Here is a 21,062-nt window from a genome sequence, read left to right as displayed (position 1 = left end):
GCACTTTTAGTTAGAATTAAGCCTAGAGGACCCATATCACACCTCATTTTGAACACTGTACAAAACTATGTATCTCTGACCTCAAACCTGTGACACTAGGCACACCCAACTGACACCCAAAACTGAAAGATACCTAGAGAAAAATTTATAGACTCACCGCTGATAATTATGCTGTTAAGTACACACTGAACGTTAAGTCCCAATTAAGCCTCAAGAAACCATATAAAATCGGATTTTGTCCACATTACAAAACTTTGTATGCCTGAGAACAAATTTGTGACACTCTTCACATCCACAAAACACCCATAACTGAAAGGTCTGTTGAGAAATGTTCATAGAGAACCACCATTGAGAGCCATGCTGTTAAGTACACATTGAACGCTAAGCCAGAATTAAGCCTCAAGGAACCATATCAAAACTGAATTTGAACACAGTACAAAACTCTGTATGCATGAAAACAAAACAGTGACAATAGGCACACCCTTGAAACACCCACACCTGAAATGTCTCCTGAGAAATGTTCATAGAGACTCACCATTGAGCGTCATGCTGTTAAGCACACAATGAATGCTAAGCCAGAATTAAGCCTCAAGGAAACATATCACACTTGATTTTGTACACAGTACAAAACTTTGTATCCCTGAGGACAAAACAGTGACAATAGGCACACCGCAAAAGCAGCCAGAACTGAAAGGTCTCTTGAGAAAGGTTCACAGAGATCTCCCCATTGAGAGTCATGCTGTGAAGTACACCCTTAACGCTAAGCCAGAATTAAGCCTCAAGGAACCATATCACACCTGATTTTGTACAGAGAACAAAACTCTGTATCCCTGAAAAGAAAACACTAACAATAGGCTCACCCCAAAAGGACCCACAACTGAAAGGTCTCTTGAGAAATGTTCACAGAGACCGACCAATGACAGTCATGCTCTTAAGTACACACTGAACGGTAAATCAGAATTAAGCCTCAACAAACCATATCACACCTGATTTTGTACACAGTACAAAACTCTGTATCCCTGAGGACAAAACAGTGACAATAGGCACATCCCAAAATAACACACAACTGAAAGGTCTCTGGAGAAATATTCATAGAGACCCACCATTGAGAGTCATGCTGTTAAGTACACACCGAACCCTAAGCCAGAATTAAGCCTCAAGGAACCATGTCACACGTGATTTTGAACACAATACAAAACTCTGTATTTCTGAGGACAAAACAGTGACAATAGCCAAACCCCAAAGACACCCACAACTGAAAGGTCATTTGAGAAAACTTCATAGAGACCGACCATTTAGAGTCAAGCAGTTAAGTATTCACTTAACGCTAAGCCAGAATTAAGCCTTAAGGAACCATATCACACCTGATTTTGTACACAGTACAAAACTCTGTATCCCTGAGGACAAAACAGTGACAATAGCCAAACCCCAAAGACACCCACAACTGAAAGGTCTCTTGAGAAATGTTCATAGAGACCCACCGGAACCATATCACACCTGATTTTGTACACAGTACAAAACTCTGTATCCCTGAGGACAAAACAGTGACAATAGGAACACCCCAAAAGCACCCTCAACTGAAATGCCTCTTGAGAAAACTTCATAGAGACCCACCATTGAGAGTCAAGCAGTTAAGTATTCACTTAACGCTAAGCCAGAATTAAGCCACAAGAAACCATATCACACCTAATTTTCTACAGAATACAAAACACTGTATCCCTGGGGACAAAACAGGGACAATAGGCTCACCCCAAAAGCACCCAGAACTGAAAGATTTCTTGAGAAATGTTCATAGAGACCGACCATTTAGAGTCAAGCAGTTAAGTATTCACTTAACGCTAAGCCAGAATTAAACCTCAAGGAACCATATCACACCTGATTTTGTACACATTACAAAATTCTGTACCCCTGAGGACAAAACAGTGACAATAGTCACACCCCAAAGACACCCATAACTGAAAGGTCTCCAGAGAAATGTTCTTAAAGACCCACCTTTGAGAGTCATGCTGTAAAGTATACACTTAACGCTAAGCCAGAATTAAAACTGAAGGAACCATATCACACTTGATTTTGTACACAGTACAAAATTCTGTATCCCTGAAGACAAAACAGTGACAATAGGACCAACCCCAAAACACCCACACTGGAAAGGTCACTTGAGAAATGTTCATAGAGACCGACCATTGAGAGTCATGCTGTTAAGTACACACTGAACGCTAAGCCAGAATTAAAACTGAAGGAACCATATCACACCTTATTTTGAACCCTGTAGAAAGCAATGTATCCCTGACCAAAAACCTGTGACACTAGGCACACCCAAGTGACACCCAAAACTTAAAGATACCTAGAGAAAAATTTATAAACTCACCACGGATAGTTATGCTGTTAAGTACACACTGAACGCTAAGCCAGAATTAAAACTGAAGGAACCATATCACACCTTATTTTGAACCCTGTAGAAAGCAATGTATCCCTGACCAAAAACCTGTGACACTAGGCACACCCAAGTGACACCCAAAACTTAAAGATACCTAGAGAAAAATTTATAAACTCACCACGGATAGTTATGCTGTTAAGTACACACTGAACGCTAAGCCAGAATTAAAACTGAAGGAACCATATCACATCTGATTTGGTACACAGTACAAAATTCTGTATCCCTGAAGACAAAACAGTGACAATAGGCACACCCCCAAACACCTACACCTGAAAAGTCTCGTGAGAAATGTTCATAGAGACCCACCATTGAGAGTCATGCTGTTAAGTACACAGTGCACGCTAAGACAAAATTAAGCCTCCAGGAACCATATCACACATAATTTTGAACACATTTCAAAACTCTCTATCCCTGGGAACCAGCAGGTATATGTCGCTGGACTCCCATGTAGTCGACCGCGGTTCATGTCCTGGACCCAGTGGCTTGAAATTCACGCCAGGCACGGGTGCGTGCGTTCCCAAGATCCCAAGTGGAGAATGGAGGAGAAGGGATTGCAGCGTGATCATCAGTCCTCGGGGGTAATTTCTCGCTTTCTGTCTCTATGTCTCTCTCTGTCTGTCTGGCGAGCACACGTGACCTACAGTGAAAATCTCTCCAAAAAAATAAAAATAAAAATAAAACCTGCCAGGATTCTCTATATCCTGTGGGGACACGAAAAAACCCCCGAAAAACACCCACAACTGAAAGGTCTCGAGAAAAGTTCATAGGGACCCACCATTGAAGCACTGTTGTTTAGTGCACACTGAACCTTTAGTTAGAATTAAACCTGAAGGACCCATATCACACCTCATTTTGAACCCTGTAGAAAGCAATGTATCCCTGACCAAAAACCTGTGACACTAGGCACACCCAAGTGACACCCAAAACTTAAAGATACCTAGAGAAAAATTTATAAACTCACCACGGATAGTTATGCTGTTAAATCCACACTGAACGTTAGGCGAGAATTAAGCCTCAAGGAACCATATCACACCTGATTTTGTACACAGTACAAAACTCTGTATCCCTCACGACAAAACAGGGACAATAGGCACACCTCAAAAACACTCACACCTGAAAAGTCTCTTGAGAAATATTCATAGAGACCCATCATTGAGAGTCATGCTGTTAAGCACACACTGAATGCTAAGCCAGAATTAAGCCTCAAGGAACCATATCACACCTGATTTTGTACACAGTACAAAACTCTGTATGTCTGAGGACAAAAGAGTGACAATAGGCACATCCTGAAAACACCCACAATTGAAAGGTCTCTTGAGAAATGTTCATAGAGACCCACCATTGAGAGTCATGATGTAAAGTACACACTGAACGCTAATCCAGAAATAAGCCTCAAGGAACCATATCACATCTGATTTTGTACACAGAACATAACTCAGTTTCCTGGAGGACAAAACAGTGACAATAGGCACACCCCAAAAGCACCCACAACTGAAAGGTCTGTTGAAAAATGTACATAGAGTCCCACCATTGAGAGTCATGCTGTTAAGTACACACTGAATGCTAAGCCAGAATTAAGCCTCAAGAAACCATATCACCCCTGATTTTGAACACAGTACAAAACTCTGTATCCCTGAGGACAAAACAGGGACAATAGGCACACCCCAAAAGCACTCACAACTGAAAGGTCTGTTGAGAAATGTTCATAGAGACCCACCTTTGAGAGTCATGCTGTTAAGTACACAGTGCACGCTAAGCCAGAATTAAGCCTCCAGGAATCATATCACACCTGATTTTGTACATAGTACAAAACTCTGTATCCCTGAGGACAAAACAGGGACAATAGGCACACCCCAAAAGCACTCACAACTGAAAGGTCTGTTGAGAAATGTTCATAGAGACCCACCTTTGAGAGTCATGCTGTTAAGTACACAGTGCACGCTAAGCCAGAATTAAGCCTCCAGGAATCATATCACACCTGATTTTGTACACAGTACAAAACTCTGTATCCCTTTAGCTAGCCCTGTCCTGATGCTATTTTTCAGTAGGTACTAACCGTGTCTGGTTCCGTATGGAGATTATAAATCAACATGGAAATGTAAAGCAGGTTCTTGTTGGCACACAGCACAAATTATTTATGGGGAAGCCAGCTTTTTCATCTTCACTCATCTCTGATGCAGCGTATATGAAATCATTGTTGTTCTGTTCACTGCATACAGCTCTGTCATTGCAAAAAAGAGTTGTAGCTATTTTGTTGACATTCTGAATGCTTCTAAATAAATAATTTTTTTAATTAAAAAAGAATAGAAAAATATTCAGCCTCAACACTGAAGTATTATGTTGTACACATTAGATATTCATTCCACTAGAGTTTTTTCTTTTTCTTTTGAGGTGTATATTGAATTGTGGAAGACATTTTCTTTTATAGGGAAGAATAAACACAGAAAGAACCAGGTGTTGAGAACTGGCATGTAAAGTAGGCCGAAGATGATGGATAGCAGGAGAGAAAAGTTTACCCTAGGCCAGTCTATTTTTGGAAGGGCTGTGTGCTGGCTCAGGATGAGTTGGGCCAAAATTCAGAGGGTTCAGGGTCTTCAGGAAGACAGCATGGTGAACAGCATTTTGTTCTGATAGATTAGTCTAGACAAGCAGTTCCTTTAATCACTTATGAGACAATGAAAGGGGATTTTGAGAACCTGTACGTGGGTTTGTAAGTAAGGAGGCTATTTATGAGTCATATAGGGAAAGGTAGTTCTCTTCAGTAAGATGCTCACAACACAAACTTTGTTGTTTTCCAGGATCACAGGACTCAAGTAAAATCAAACATGTCTTTCTGATGAAGACACTCAGGCTGAAATTTTGGCATCAAGAAATAACAAAGAGGGAACCAGCAGTTAGCGTAATGGCTATGTAGCTGGACTCCCACATAGTCGACCGTGATTCACATCCCAGACCAGGTGGCTTAAAACTCACGCCGGGCGTGTGTGCGTGCGTGCCCAAGATCCCAAGAGGAGAATGGAGGAGCAGGGACTGTGGCGTGACCATGCCCCCTGGGGGGTGATTTCTCGCTTTCTGTCTCTCTGTCTCTCTCCGTCTGTCTGGCGAGCGCACACGCCCTATAGTGAAAATCTCTCCAAAAAAAAAAGAAAAAGAAATAACAAAGAAATAAGAGAAATTAACAGAGGCTATAGAGAGGAATTGAAAAGAGATCTGGCCAAAGATATTACCTCAGATATTACACATCTGGAAATTTTCAGGAGGTTTGCTTTCTTTTGCTAAGGGTGACCAATCTGAGGATCTTAGAGTGAATGAAGATTTAGCTGATTCGGATGCCAGGGCCCTGTATGAAGCAGGAGAAAAGAGAAAGGGTACATATATGAATGTATTCAGTACCATTCTTACCACCAGAAGCTATGCTGATCTTCAGAGAGTATTTCAGAAGTATTCCAAGTACCATCAGCATGACATGAACAAAGTTCTGGATCGGGAGTTGAAAGGTGACATTGAGAAATGCCTCACGGCCATTGTGAAGTGTGCTACAAGCAAACCATTTTTCTTTGCTTCACCTGGCCATGGAGGGTACTGGAACCTGTCATAAAGCCTTGATCAGCATTATGGTTTCCTGTTCTGAAATTGACATGTGTGATATCAAAGTATACTATCAGAAGATGTGTGGTGTCTCTCTTTGTCCAGCCATCCTGGAAGAAACCAAGGGAGATTATGAAAAGATCCTGGTGGCTCTTTGTGGAGGAAACTAAACATCCCTTTGATGGTCTCAAGCATGATCAGAAGCCTTTTTAATGATATCTTTTCATCCTATAACATAGGCTTAAATAGGAAGTTTCTTCAGCGGGATTATAGTCTGGCTACTGACTTTCTGAACAATATAGCCTGTAGGTCATTTTTATATCACAATTCTGTATAATTGAGATAAGTGGATTTTTTAAAAGAAATGTTTGTTTACCCCAAGCCATAAAATCCCATAAATAAATTGTTCTAGTAATATTACATGAGAAAGTGATTTACATAACTGAAAATAAAATGTTATAAGACAAGAAAAAAGAAAAAAATATGCTAATTATGTGGAGAACTCAATAAGAATGGGGGGGTAAGTGAATATAATGAGTGTGGTTTACAAACAAAATATCACAACATAAATCAAATATTACTAACCATGTATTTGAAATCAGACTATCTAAGAAAAGAGAGTCTGTCTAAACACTACAAAATAAAGCGTCCTAATGGACAACTTCAAGGAGGGGGACACTCTTGAGTGCATCCTCGACTGGTTATGAGGAGAAAAGTCAGCGTAGAGGACAGTTTGGACAGAGGAATGAGGCGGGTGGGTAATCGGAAACAACAAGAAAGCGTTGTCTACCTGAGGAAGGGTGCATGTCAAGAGTGGAAGGTAGGGACCAGCAGATGGCATAATGGTTGCATTGCTTGACTCCCATCTGGTTGGCTGTAGTTCAAGTCCTTGACCCGGTGTTCTAAAACTCACACTGGGTGTGTGTGTATGTGCCCAAAATTCTGAGAGGAGACTGGAAGAGAAGTGATTATGGCATGACCATCCTCTGGTGGATGATTTCTCGCTTTCTGTCTCTGTCTTTCTCTGTCTCTCTGGTGAGCACACGTGTCCTATAGCAAAAATCTCTCTAAAAATAAATAAATAAATTAAGAGTGGAGAGTAATGGGATTGGATGGATTCACTGTAACACAGAAAAACCAAATGGAGATATTGATACTCCATGTGGATCTAGTATAAGCTCCTTAACCAAAGAAGAAAATAATGTAAGAAAAATAAAAGAGCAGTGTCTAGTTCATTCACTAAGTACTTAACTGAGCACTTAACTTTGCACCAGGTATGCATGAGAGACTGAGGATTGCAACACCCTCAGGATTTACAGTTATGTGGGTGAGAATGACAAATAAACAGTATTATGGTTCCATGTGATAAGTCCTGATAGACAACACAGGACACTACCCTAGCAGAAGGGAAGGTAGAGGTCAGTCCCACTGCAGCTAGGGACAGGCAAAATCGTATTTGAGCTGAGTTTTGAATGAGGCATGTGAGATACAGGGGATGGGCTAGTTAGCAAAGTGACCAGCCCTGTGCAAAGCATGGAGGGTAAATGGGGAGGTAGGAGGCGCACAAGAGCTGGAGTGCAGGATTCTGGAGGATGAGTGAGACAACAGGTGAGGGCAAGAGGTGGATCTGGTAAAGAATGGAATTACCTGATATTAATAATATGAGGACTTTTAAGGTAAAATCAAGCTGCAGGAGAGAATAAGATTATGGAGAGTTTGTGAAGTGAAAAATTAAATGAAAGAACCCTGGAGAACCCCATGGTTTCCTTATATACCCAGATAATCATCTCTTAGGTACCAATAACTTGCTGTCAACGCAAACTTCTATCAGTCTCTGTCAGGCCACACTGGTGGGCTCTGTTCTAAGTCTGTATATTTACACCAAGGTTAACAAAGTATTAATTCTCTAAACAAAGTATTAATTCTATAGGAAAAAGAATTTTTTCCTTTTTTTGGGTGTATTTTAATTAATTAATTTATTTATTTTATTTTACATTTTATCACGTCTTTACAGTATACATTTCTTTTTTTTTATAAATTTTTTCCTTTTATTATTTTTTTTCATTTCATTTTCTTCCATACATTCAATCACATTATTATTCGTGGAAAAAGAGTTTTCAATTGATGTTGTTTTTACTAAGAATCAGTAATATTTCTTTTTTAAAAGAATCATTTATTTTATTTTCTTTATTTATTCAAATTTCATCAGAGAGAGGCAGAGAGAGAAAGAAAGGAAAATGAGAAAGCAAGCTGCTAGGCCTGGGACTCAAACCATGGTCAGCCATGTGGGAGTCCAGCACCTTAACCACCATGCCACCTGCCAGCACCCCGTCCCTTTTTTTAAGAGAGATTTTTTGCTATAGAGCATGTGTACTTACTGGAGTGTCAGAGAGAGACAGAGAGACAGAAAGCAGGAAATCACCCCCTGGGGCAATGGACATGCTGCCATCTTTTTTCCTCCATTTTCCTCTTGGGATTTTGGGCATGCATGCACACATGCCTGGTGTGTTTCAAGCCACTGAGTCTGGGATTTAAACAGTGGTTGGTCATGTGGGAATCCAGCAATGTAACCATTATGCCATCTGCTGGTCCCAGAATCAGTAATATTTCTATTGTAGGTTAAAATGTTTGCCTAGGTGGACCAGCAGATGGAGTGATGGTTACATTGCTGGACTCCCATGTAGTCAACTGCAGACCTGGTGACTCGAAACACACGCCAGCTGTGTGTGTGTATGCGTGTGTGTGTGCGTCCAAGACTCCAAGAGGAAAAGGAAGGAGAAGGGACTGTGGAATGGCCATCCCTCAGGAAGTGATTTCTCATTTTCTGTCTGTCTCTATTTCTCTGGCGAGCACATGTGCCCAATAGCAAAAATCTCTCTTAAAAAAAAAAAGAAAAAATGTTTTCCTTGGAATTGTTATAAAAATGATTACATATTCTTACACTAAAATACTACATAGCCATTTATTTATTTATTTATTTTAGAATTATTTATTCACATTTATTTATTTATTTATTTATTATTTTTTAATTTGACCAGAGAGAGAGACAAAGAGAAAACGAGAGAGCAAACCATCAGGTCCAGAACTCGAACTACGGTCAGTCGTGAGGGAATCTAGTGCCTCAATCACCACAACACCAGGTGGCCTTTCCCCTTAGGCATTTAAAATAATGTTATAGGAGGGGGGAGGTGGTTTTCTCCCGTGTTGCGTGTGTGTGTGTGTGTGTGAGTGAGTGTGCGTGGGGGCACTCGGCTTGCTGTTGTCAGTGACTTCTCCTTCCCCACCACCCCTCCCCTCCCCGCCCCTGGGCCCTGGGAATGAGCAATAATGATGACATCAAGGTGGAGAGCTCAAAGAGCCAACCGAGGTTTCAATCTGGCTGACAAATGGCTCATCATAACGCACCGGAACGAAAACGTAGGGACCGCACCAAGGACAGCTTTCACAGTTTGTGGGACTTAGTCCATCACTCCAAGGAGAGAACGCATCTGGGCCCAAATCCTAGTCAAACCCACCGAATATATCCAGTATATGCGAAGGAAAACCACACACACCAGCGAGACATTGCCAACATCAAGCGGTAGAATGCTCTTCTGGAGCAGCAAGTCCATAGGCTGGAGAAGGTCAGGTCGAGTGCCCAACTGCTGAGCAAATACCCCTCCTCAGACAACAGCCTCTACCCTGACGACAAAGGCAGCACCATGTCTGCCTTCGATGGGGCCTCAGACTCCAGCTTGGAGTCGGAGCTGGGAGAGCCCCAGAGCAGGAGGAAACTCCACCTGGAGGCCAGCTAAGTTCTATGGGGCAGGCCAGCAATAAAAACTGTCTCTTCCATCACCTCATCCTCCTTTCAGTTCATCGTCACAACCCTCAGAACTATTTAAGAGACTCTTTTTCTCTTTCTTTTAAAATTTTTAAAGTTTTTACGTAGAAGCTCTTGGACAACAGCTCTCATTCTCCTTCCCCATTTCCACCATTTTCTTTCTTTTTTTTTTTAAAGTGTTTCCTTCAGGGATATCCCTGTCCCCACCAGGAATTTTTAAACCAAAACACCCCAACTTGGCAGCTTTTTCTGTGGAGGACAGATGGCCAGCTGGACCTCTGAGCACATGGTGTCCTAAGATACCCTCTAACTGTAAAATTTTGTGATGTTAAAAACAATACCTTATTCTTTTTAATAATACCTTATTTTTCCATTGGCCTTCCTTTGTATTGTTCCTTTTTCGATCCCATTTTACAAATCTAGAAACTAAATAATAGCTCGGTAATATTATATTTAATTTATGTAGTATTGTTTTATCTTAAAATTTCTGTTACCTTATTAGTATGTTGCATGATATCTATTATGTATATAATAGATATGACAGTTATTTAAGTATTAATTGTGTACTAAAGCTTTGCTAAATATTAAAAACGCAAGAAAGAAATTCCATCCCGGAGGAGTTTGTGATCCAATTGGAAAAAAAATAGATACTCATGTATAAATGGATGAAAAAAATTTATGAGCAAAAGACCCAAAACCAAAATGATACATTCCATAACAACACAGAAAAAAGATCAGAGATGAACCCATGACCTTAGCACGTGCATTGATTTTCTGCTGAGATGACTTAACTGACAGAGGAGGGAGATATACTTTCTTAAAAAAAAAAAAAGAATTACTTTCTTTAACTTTGTATATTTATTTATTTTAATTTTATCAGAGAGGGACAGAGTGAGAGAGAGAAAGTGAAAAAGTAGGCTGCCAGGTGTGGGACTCAAACCATGGTTGGCCATGTGGGAGTCCAACACCCCTAACCATCACACCACCTACCAGTCCCAGAGGGGGATATACTTTCTACCACTACCACTGGGGCCCTGCCAGCATTCCCAGAGCTCTGAGGTTCAGGGGAGGCGGTCATGCTACTGCCCCATGCCACACAGCTGGAATGAGCTGGTCTGCCTGGAAGGATGCTCTCCCCAGCCGTCTTACGCCTTCATTGCTATCACTGTTTTCAGCCTCCTATCTCCCCATTATGGACTAAATGTTTCTGTCCCTCCAAAATTCATATGTTGAAGTACTAATCTACAAAGTGGCAGTATTAGGAAGTGGGGCCTGTCTTGGTCCTTTCGTGTTACTGTAAAAATTACCACAAACTAGGTAACATATAAACAATAGAAATTTATTCTCATGGTTCTGGAGGCCAGAAAGTCTAAAATCAAGGCACCACTAGATTGAATGTCTGGTGAGGGTCTCTTTTTCACAGACAGTGCCTCTGCTGTGTCCTTAAATGGGGCAAGGACAGAAAGGCAAAAGGGAGGAATGGTTTTCTCACACTTCTTTTATGAGGTCATTATATCATTTGTGAGGGCCCTGCTCTTATGACCTGATCATCTCCTGCAGGCCCTACGTCTTAATTCTATCACATAGGTGATTAAGTTTCAACATACAACTTTTTAAAAATATTTTTGGAAAGGTTTTTGCTTAGGGTGCATGCGCTCACCAGACAGATGGAGAGAGACAGACTGAAAGCCAGAAATCACCCCCCAGGGTGCAATCCCTTCTCCTCCATTCTCCTCTTGGGATCTTGGGCACACACGCACATGCACCCGGCATGAGTCTAAGCCACTGGGTCCAGGATGCGAACCGTGGTCAACTACATGGGAATCCAGCTACATAGCCATTACGCTAACTGCTGGTCCCTCAACATACAACTTTTGAGGTGACACATTTAGACCACAGCAGAAACTTTGGGATGTAGTTAGGCTTAGATGAGATCATGGAGGGGGGGGGGCATGATGGGATTAGTGTCCTTTATAAAAAGAAAAAGAGAGATTAAATCTCTCTGCCATGTATGAGTGCACTGAGAGGAGGCCACCATCTGCAAGCCAGGAAGAGAGCCCTACCAGGAATTAAATCTGTTGGCACCTTGATCTTGGACTTGGCAGATTCTAGAACTGTAAGAAATAAATATCTGTTCTTTACATCATCCAGTCTGCGGTATTTTGTTACATTGTCTAGAGCTAAGACATTCCCAGAAGAGGATCCTGCCTGGTATATCTCCAAAGTCTTATCCATTCATCCTCATTCAGGACAAAGCCAGGTGATGGATAAAAGTTGCTATACTCTTTTGCCAGGGGCTGAAGGAACAGTAGATGATAATCTTATGCCATCATCAATTAAAAACTTAAAAGATGGAACCAGCCGGTAGCATAGTGGTTGAGGTGCTGGACTTCCACATGGCTGGCTGACTGTGGTTTGAGTCTTGGACCTGGTGGCTTAAAACGCATGCTGGGTTCATGTGCATGCATGTCCAAAATCCTAAGAGGAGGAGAATGGAGGAGAAGGGACTGTGACCATACCATTCTCCCCAGGAGGGGGGCGACTTCTCACTTTCTGTCTCCCTGTCTCTCTCTGCATCTCCAGCAAGCACACATACCCTGTAACAAAAATCTCTCAGAAAAACAACACAAAACAACAAAAACTTGAAAGAAAGGAGTCCCATTGGTCAATCATAACCTGTCCAAAATGAACAAAGCCCACAACATTAGTACAGAAACTAGCAAATAATGGAAGAAACTTATATTCTCAATGGGATCTGAGAGAATATTTCATGGGTAAAACCTAAGGAGATTGTTGTGAAAAAGCTAGCTGAAACCAAAACTATATACACTTATCCCAGGGATTCTATTTTTTTCTTCCTTTTAAAAATATTTTATTTAATTTTGTTTGTTATTATTTAATTTGGTGAGTGAAGGAGAGAGAAAGAAAGTGAGAGAGCAAGCCACCAGGGCCAAGACTTGAACTGTGGTTGGCCACAAGAGAGTCCAGCAACCCAATCACTACGCCACCTACTGGTCACCTGAGGCATTCTACTTCTAAGAATACAATGGAAACAGACAAAGGCACAGAGGTGTAACTACAAGCATATTAACCATAACAGTATGTGTAGTAGTGAAAAATACAGCTACTGAGCATTACCATAGAATGAGGAGGCATACTTTAAAGACAGAGGCTCAGCTCACCCATGGGCTGTAAATTGTGATGATATTTTCCATAAAGGCTTTGCTGAGTATTAAATAATTGGGGCCAGAAAGGTCAGTGAGAAATGTCTCAACTGCTTTACTATGGTGGGTTGGCTGTGTAATATGTACTTAATGAGAAGGCAGCTTGCCAACATAGATAGCTGTCTCTCATACTGTCCTGGGGCCCATTCCTTCTTGAATAAAGAACATTTTCAACCCACTTAGAAGTGATAAATTTAGTACAAAGCTTTCAATTGTTTTTGGGGGGAGGGGAAGAAATTCTAAGCTGATTCAAAGAACACAGGGACTAGAATTTCAATTGAAACCAGATGTTCTCATTGTGGCTGTCTTTTAATGGCTATCAGCAGTCAAAACCTAAAACCCCCATCTTCAACAAACCCATCCAAAGTGAGTCATTCACTAATGGCTGGATAGATGACCCAGAGCCTTCCTGTAAAAGAAACAACTATACAAGTAGCTTTGGTTTGCTGAGAACTTTACAAGGTGCTGGGCCTCATGCTTAAGTATTATACCCACCTTGTCTCATTTCATTCTTCTTCTTCTTATTATTATTATTTATTGTTCAGTGGGTGTATGTGCATGCTCAGCATGTTTTTCTTTTTCTTCTTCTTCTCCTCCTCCTTTTTTTTTTTTTGCTATAGGGCGTGTGCACTTGCCAGAGAGACAGAGAGACAGAAAGACAGAAAGTGAGAAATCATCCCCAAGGGGGGATGGTCACATCATGATCCCTTCTCCTCCATTCTCCTCTTGGGATTTTGGGTATCCACGTACATGCACCCGGTGTGAGTTTTAAGTTGTTGGGTCTGGGACTCAAAGGAGGGTCGACTACGTGGGGGGGTCCAGCGACATAACCATTACACCATTTGCTGGTCCCGCCCAGCATTATTTTCAAGGAACAAGGGTGAAATTCAAGTCCTGATCAGCCATGTGGGATCTGGTTTCTATGTGCAGAGCTTAAATGCTGCACTATGGGGTCAACCCCATCTCATTTAATTGTAAAAAATCTATAGAACCCAGTGTTTTCCTCATTATATTAATGAAGAATATTGACACAACAAATAGTTGAATGGCTTACTCAAGGCCACCCTGCAAGATTCAAGCCCATGTGCGACTCCCCAGCCTGGCCCTTACTTTCCACATTGTATAGTCTCTGTGTAGTACAGAAAAGCAAGCTGATATTTGACTGGTTAACTCCAATGTGGCCACAGTAATTTTCTAGATAGTAACATATATCCACACTGGGGTTAGCAGGTGGCATGGTGGTTAAGGAGCTGGACTCCCACATGGCTGGCTGCAGTTTGAGTCCTGGACCTGGCAGCTTACTCTCTCTGTCTTTCTGTTTTTGGTGAGCACATGTGCTCTGTAGCAAATTAAAAAATAGTAATGATGATAAATAAAATTAAGTAGATAATTATTAAAGAGAATATTTCCACACTAATTGGTACATAGCTGCTGCCTTAGCCTCTCCCCACCCTAGTACTCTTATGATTCCCTGCCTGGGACCTCTAGACTGCCCCCAGCCACTAGAGGGGCCACGAGTGACTCAGTGGGGGTTTTCAGGGGCCCTTCAAGGGTCTTCTGTTTGGGCAGTTAAGGTTATTTATTTTTTAATTACCAGAGGGTGAGTGTGCTCAATAGAGAGAGAAAGAGAGACACAGAGAGGGAGACGAGAAAGCATTCCCCATGATGCATGGTCACACGGTAGTCTGTTTTCCTCCATCTTTCCATCCTGTTGGGATTTGGGGCACTCATAGACAACCCCCAGCAAGTTTTTCAAGCTTCCAGGGCCAGGATTTAAACTGCATTGGGACAAAGAAATGGGTTATTATCAATTGAAGATAACTTTAGAGTATTGTCATCTGGATTGGAGAGAAATGTACACATGTTGGAAAATTCAGCTTGTAAGCTAAGTAACATGCGATTGAATGTATAAAAGAAATTGAAATAAAAAATTAAAGGGAAAAAAAGGACATTAAGTGTGGTCATTCCTCCGAAGAAAAGTTTTTGTGTCTCACATATCAAATTCACATTCAACTGTTGTTTCCATCCTCTTCATGCTGGTTTTATTAAAATTTTCATGTCAAGTTGTCAATTGTATTGTCAAGTGTAATTATTATGGAGACCTTTAAACTGTGACTAAAGGGGCCAACAGTTGGTGTGTTGGTTAAGGTGCTGAACTCCCACATGGTTGACCATGGTTCAAGTCCTACATCTGGCAGCTTGAAAGTCAAAATCCCAAGAGGATAATAGAGAAGAGAGTGTGGCATGGCCATCCCCCAGGGGGTGATTTCTCACTTTCACTCTGTCTCTCTTCAATGAGCGCACTATGACAAAAACCTAAAAAAAAAAAAAAAACCTGTGACTACACCATGTGTACTATCAATAGTGCATATAACGCAATTAAAGTGACAATAATGTCAGCAACTGTAACCAAGTTCACAGCAGCCATAACAAGTTCATGTGAGCACAGCCACCAACAACTGTCATGATTCTGTCAGTCAACAGTGATTATAACATGTATCTCAATCTTGAAGATTTTTTTCTTTTTAGATTTTTTTTCTATAGGGTACGTGTGCTCGCTGAAGAGACAGAGAGAGAGATACAGAGAAACAGCAAGAAATCATCCCCTAGGGAGAATGGCCATGCCACAATCCCTTCTCTTTGATTCTTCTCTCGGAATTTTGGGCATGCACGAGTTGGGGCCATGCACGCACACAAGCCCGCCATGAGTTTTAAGTTGCCGGGTCTGGGACTCAAACAGTGGTTACTATGTGGGAGTCCAGTGACACAACCATTATGCCATCTGCTAGTCACAGATTTTTTTTTTTAATTGCCAGAGAGTGCATGTGCTCACTAGAGAGAGTTAGGGATATAGAGAGACTCTAACGGGGGTATGGTCATACCATGATCTTTTTTCCTCCATTTCTCCATCCTGTCAGGATTCTGGGCAAGTGCACACATGCAGCTTATGTGTTTTTCAAGCCACTGGGGTCGAAATTCTGTTACCCAAGTGGGACCCAGCTCCCTATGCACAATACTTAACTCCTGAGTGATGGGGATGGTCCCTTGAATAGCTTCAAAAAAGTTATTTATTGAAAGAGTGAGAGAGAGAGAGAGAGACCGACCTTCTGTAGGATCCCACCATGCCATGATCATTCCCGACCTGAAGTGTTCAGGTTGACTTGGTACTATAGTTTGGGTGTCCCAGAAATTCATATGTTGGGACTTGGTTGTATTGTAAAGGCATTAGGTGAAAACCTAATCCTTTTGTGGTATCCCAGGATGGAGTCTTTGAGTGTGATAAGGTCACTACGTTAGCCTCTATGAGTCAATTCTGGTAGGTTTATAAGAGGGGAAAGGAGCTCAGAAGACGCAGAAACTTAGTGACAGCCACTCTGCTTCAGCTCCTGCCTTCCACCATGTAATCTCACCAGAAATTGGCACCTGGACCTCAGGCCCTCAAATCATGAGCTGAATAAACTTCTATTTCTTTTTTCTCTTTCTTCCTTCCTTTCTTTCTTTCTTTCTTTCTTTCTTTCTTTCTTTCTTTCTTTCTTTCTTTTTCTTTCTTTCTTTCTTTTTTTTGAGAGAGTTTTTTGGTATAGGGCACATGTGCTCATTGGAGAAACAGAGAGAAGCAGAGCAACAGAAAGTGAGAAAACACCCCCCAGGGGTGGTGGCCATGCTGCAATCCCTTCGCCATTCTCCTCTTGGGTATACACGCACATGCGCCATGTGTAAGTGTTAAGCCACTGGGTCTGGAACTTGTACCACAGTCGACTATGTGGGAGTCCAGCGACATAACTGGTATGCCATCTGCTGGTCCCTAAATCTCGATTTCTTTATAAATCACCAACCTCAGGTATTTCTATTTGCAATGCAATAACAGATTAAGATGCTTGGGGTCCAAAACTGGGGTCTCCCATGTGGCTTCACCATCATGTAGCGGTGCCCTGCTGTTTATGCCATTGCAGCTGGGCCTTGAATTAGTTTTTTTTTTTTTTTTTGAGAGGTTTTTGCCATAGGGTGCAGTTGCTCATGGGGGATGGCCACTCCACAATCCCTTCTCCTCCATTCTCCTCTCGGGATCTTGGGCACGCATGCACACGCACCCAGCGTGAGTTTTAAGCTACCAGGTCTGGGACTCGAACTGCAGTCGACCACATGGGAGTCCAGCGACATGGCCATTACACTAACTGCTGGTCCCCCTTGAATTAGTTTTGATGAGTCATATTTTTCCTACTCAATTATCTACTTAATCTGGGTTTTAGTAAGTTTCAGCTGCTATTCCAGACTACCACAGACTGGGAGGCTTATAAATAATAGAAACTTATTTCTCGCAGTTCTGGAAGCTACTCATGGAAAGACTCTGTGTGGTGAAGACTCACTTCCTAGGTCACAAATGATTGTTTTTCTACATGTCCTCACATGGTGGGAAAAGCACAAGGGGACTCTCTGGGGTCTCTTGTATAAGGACACTAATCTCTTTTGTAAGGACTTCTCCCTTATGACCTAATCACCTCCCAAAAGTTCCACCTTCAAATTCCATCACATTGGGAATTAGGTGTCATCATATGAATTTTGGTCAGACATGAACATTTAGTGAAGTGCTATCTTTCTTTTTTTTTTTCTTTTAGGTTTTTGTCATAAGGTACATGTGCTTATCAGAGAGAGAGAGAGAAAGAGAAAGTGAGAAATCACTCCCTCAAGGAGACGGTCATACCTCAGTCCCTTCTCCTCCATCCTCCTCTTAAGATTTTAGGCATGTAGGAACCAGCAGTTAGTGTAATGGCTATGTCACTGGACTCGCATGTAGTCGACCGCAGTTCGAGTCCTGGACCGAGTGGCTTAAACTCACGCCAGGCATGTGTGCGTGTGTGCCCAAGATCCCGAGAGGATAATGGAGGAGAAGGGATCTCTGTCTCTCTCTGTCAAGCGCACGTGCCCTATAGCAAAAACCTCTCCAAAAAAAGGGGGAAAAAAAGATTTTAGGCATATACACACATGCCTGTCATGATTTTCAAGTCCAGAACTCAAATCATGATTGGCTATGTGGAAATCCAGAGCCTTAACCACCACCATACCATCGGCTGGCCCTGCTTGCTGTTTTCAAATTTATCGTCAAAAACTTGTCCTTAGTATTCTTACTTTTTTTTTAAATTCTTGTTTTATCTATAGTAATGTTCCCTTTTAAATAATTTTGTTTTAGAGATTTTTGCCATATGGCATGTGTGCTCTCCAGAGAGACAGAAAGCAAGAAATCGTCCCCCAGAGGAGATGGCCACACCACAATCTCTTCTCCTCCATCCTCCTCTTGGGATTTTGGGAATGCATGCATGCGTACATGCTTGGTGTGAGTTTTAAGCTTCTGGGTCTGGAAATCGAAGTAACCACATAGTCAACTGTAACATAACCATTTTTTTAAAAAATAACTATTTCATTTAACTTTATTTATTTATTTTAATTTGACCAGAGAATGGACAGAGAGAGAGAGTGAGAAAGCAAGCCACCAGGTCTGGGACTCAAACCGCAGTCAGCTATATGAGAAACCAGCGCCCTTAGCCACCATGCCACCTGCCAGTGACATAACCATTATACCATCTGCTGGTCCCCTCCCCCCATTTTTTTTTCTTGGAGAGGTTTATTAGCTGTAGGGTGCATGTGCTCACCAGAAAGACAGAGACAGAGAGACAGAAAGTGAGAAATCACCCCCTAGTGCAGATGGCCATGTCGCGATCCCTTCTCTTCCATTCTCCTTTTGGGATCTTGGACACGCACGCACATGTGCCTGGCGTGAGTTTAAGCCACCAGGTCTGGGACTCAAACCACGGTTGACTCCATGGGACTCCAGAGACATAGCCATTACGCCAACTGCTGATCCCTGGTATATGAGGTTTTTGCTATAGGGAGCGTGTGCTCGCCAGACAGACAGATAGAAAGCGAGAAATCACCCCCCAGGGGGGATGGCCATGCCACAATCCCTTCTCCTCCATTCTCCTCTTAGGATCTTGGGCACGCACGCACACGCAGCTGGCATGAGTTTAAGCCACCGGGTCTGGGACTCGAACTGCGGTCAACTACATGGGAGTCCAGCGACATAGCCATTACGCTAACTGCTGGTCCCTAATCTTAATATTTTAAATTTATGTTTTCTCTTCTTATTTCTCCTCTAGTTTGCCAGAGTTTTGTCTATTTTATTTCAGTCTTTGAAATGATCCAACGTCTAGCTCTATAGCACAGCAGTAAACCCCATGCGTAAGGACTTAGATTACACGGGGCCGACTGTGGTTTGAATCCCAACCTTAGAGGCTTGAAAAACACACTGTATATGTGCATGTGATGTGCTCCTCAAGTCCTGATGGAATGGAGAAATGAAGGAAAAAGGGTTGCGGTAGACCACGTCCCATCAGGGGATGCTTTCTCCCCTTCCATCTCTCTGAGTGCTCACACACTCTCTGGCAAAACAAAACAAAAAACAACACACTAAAATTTGGCTCCACTGATTCTCTTTAATTTAGCATCTCTGTAATCTATCTTTACCACACCCTTTGGCATGCTTGTAATATTTATGTTGGAAAAAAATCCCCTAATAACTCGAAATTGTTGCTTTGAATGAATGAAAATCCCCCTATCTAGAAAAACTTGAAAAATTTTACCATGTGGGTGTATTTCCTTATTTTCTGTCCACTTCTCTAAACTCGTTTTAATATATTGCTTAAATTCTTCTATTTTTATTTTTTACAACACTTTCCCCAATTTTGGGTTTGTTCCCTCTTGGTTTTGTTGCTATTTGAAATCTGAATCACAGTAAGAAAGTTCTGCCTCAAGGGCATTAAGTGATTGGTGCAGTTTATTACAGAACGCTCAGGCTCAAGTCAAGTTCTGAAAGATGGTTAGCATTTGGAGATGGGGCAATGGTATTCTGGGTATGATTTGAAGGTGGTGTGTGTGTGGGTAACAGTAAGATGATCCCTCCTTGCCTCAACTACCACCACCCAAAACTCGGACATTCAATGTAGTAAATATCTCCCAATTGGCTTCGCATCAAACCCATCGTCTGGCTTTCTGTGCCCCAAGGGCTCAAGCCATTGTTCATCGTCTCAAATCTGTGCTTCTCCCTCTCACCACAGTGTCTCTGAACATGCTCTGCCTTCTGCCTGTGACTCTTTTCCTGTCTCTGCTACTTCATTTGTATTAACTTCTGTCCTTTCTTCATGAATACCTTTCCTAATTTCCACCAAAAGAAGGCCAAACTCCCCTGTTATAGCCTCTCGTGATTATTATTAGTCTTAATTGCTTACTGCATTGCTTACAGAAATACCTGAGACTGGGGGATTTATAAAGAAAATAGAGATTTATCAGTAAAACTCATGACTCTGGTGGCTGGAAAGTCCAAAGGCATCACAAAATGGTGGAAGGGTGAAGAAGTTTCCACATGGCTCCAGCAAACTAGATTTTTCAGGGAATGAAGATTTTCTACTGTTAATTCAGCCTCCAACAAACGAGCTAGTAGCTGAACTTCAAGAAAGAAACACACCATCCATTACATGACAAGAAATCACCACCGGATCACGAGAAATATGGGAAAATGAGAAAATACCTCTCCTCCAAGGGAAAAGAGTAACTCTTCTTCATCCACAAGCAGTTCGGTGAAAATCATGGAAATGTCTGATAAGGAATTTAGAGCATTCATAATGTCGAAGCTAACAGAGATGGAAGAGAAGAGAGATAATGAACTGATAAAGACAAAGGAGAAAGAAGTTGATGAGTTCCAGGAGATGAGGAAATTCTTGCAAGATCTAAAAGAGGAATTACACACTTTACAAAAGACTCAAATGGAACTGCTAGAGATGAAGTCTATAATACAAGAAGTCAAAATCTCCCTTGAAAGTATTAAAAGCAGACTAGATCATTCAGAAAATAGAATCTCAGATGTAGAAGAGAAAATGGCTGGCCTAGAAAAATCCACCATGAAGACTGAGAAAATGGCCCAAAAATTTGAGAATAATAT

At 41.7% G+C, this 21,062-nt stretch overlaps 2 pseudogenes; both read left to right on the top strand.

The window, feature by feature from the left end:
• The first annotated feature begins 5,596 nt into the window (after positions 1-5,596).
• Positions 5,597-6,223, top strand: LOC102478953 (annexin A1 pseudogene; annotated as a pseudogene).
• Positions 6,224-9,342: 3,119 nt separating this feature from the next.
• Positions 9,343-9,819, top strand: LOC102478513 (protein max pseudogene; annotated as a pseudogene).
• Positions 9,820-21,062: the final 11,243 nt, after the last annotated feature.

The sequence above is a fragment of the Tupaia chinensis genome, unplaced genomic scaffold (assembly GCF_000334495.1).
Source record: "Tupaia chinensis unplaced genomic scaffold, TupChi_1.0 Scaffold000661_1, whole genome shotgun sequence".
Classification (NCBI taxonomy): domain Eukaryota; kingdom Metazoa; phylum Chordata; class Mammalia; order Scandentia; family Tupaiidae; genus Tupaia; species Tupaia belangeri.
The sequence above is the reverse complement of the archived record's forward strand: the minus strand, read 5'-3'. Positions and strand labels throughout refer to the sequence as shown.